This window comes from Helobdella robusta (genome assembly GCF_000326865.2).
Source record: "Helobdella robusta unplaced genomic scaffold HELROscaffold_36, whole genome shotgun sequence".
NCBI lineage: Eukaryota > Metazoa > Annelida > Clitellata > Rhynchobdellida > Glossiphoniidae > Helobdella > Helobdella robusta.
In genome coordinates, this window is record NW_008704742.1 from 229,947 (window position 1) to 231,345 (window position 1,399).

The following is a 1,399-nucleotide window of genomic DNA, read 5'->3' on the forward strand; positions in this document are numbered from 1 at the left end:
ATTAATATTCATGACACTAACTACCAAACAGATGACGAAGCACATATGATGAAAATTGAAATTGACAAGAAATCTTTAAACTAGAAAGCCCGGGAAAATTGAATGCACTGATAAGAGTAAACGTAATAATCGATAATAAATTAAAAGTTAAAGCGGTTTATGATAGTGGATCAAATATAAGTCTAATAAATAGGAAAATCATAGATATTTTAAAACTAGGCCTAATGAATAATAAAAGTACAAAACCATCAGTGGGCTCAATTTTAGTTCGGCCCGGGCAAATATAGTTGTTAAGGTTGGTAATTTAACGGATAATTTAAATACATACGTAGTCAAAAATAATAATTTTTCCTATAACCTATTACTGGGTCTAGATGCAATAAAAAAGTTCAAACTAATTCAAGATGAAAATTTTAACATTCTACAAAGAATTAATAAAAACAAGATCATCAAAATAGAAGAAAGATAAGATGAATAACAATCACAACATGGTTAAATCATATGAACTGACTGACAACCAATTTTATCTACAAAAGGCAGAAAAAAATAATTTAATTAAAATTTCAGAAGTCAATTTTAATGAAAATATGAATAAGACAATGTGTGAAAATTTTGACTACATTGAAGATGAAAATAGAAGAAAAGATATTTTAAATTTAATAAACAAGTACAAACATATGTTTGCAAAAGATAAATATGATGTAGGAAAAGTGAAGTCGAAAGAAGCAGAAATAAAATTAACCAGAGATGAATATGTAACAGCAAGACCATATAAATGTTCCATAGTTGATGAAGAGGAACTCAAGTCAAGAAGTTATTAGAAGCTGATTTAATTGAAGAATCAGAATCCCCTTATGCCTCGCCAGTAACTCTTGCTTTTAAAAAAGATGATGGTCGTCGGACAAGACTTTGCATTGATTTCAGACAATTAAATAAATTAGTAGTTCCTGAATGCTATCCATTCCCTACTATTAATGATGTCATAGATAAAGTACCAAATTGCAAATATTTCACTGTACTTGATATAAATTCTGCGTTTTGGTGTATATTATTAAAAAAGGAAGAGAGAGAAAAGACTTCATTTATCACTAAGTATGGAAAATTCATGTTTAAGGTTTTACTCTTTGGTCTTAAAAATTCTCCAGCAATTTTTCAACGTATTCTATCCAATATCATAAGAAGAAATAATCTGGACAATTTTTGCATTAACTATATTGATGACATACTTATATTTTCACGCTCTTGGGAAGAACACATTATTCATATTGAAGAGACCCTACAAATTATCACAGAAGAAGGTTTTAAATTAAAATTAGAAAAATGTAAGTTCGCTGCTAAAACCATTAAATATCTTGGACATTTTATTCAAGAAAATAAAGTAGCACCAGCTCAAGAAAAT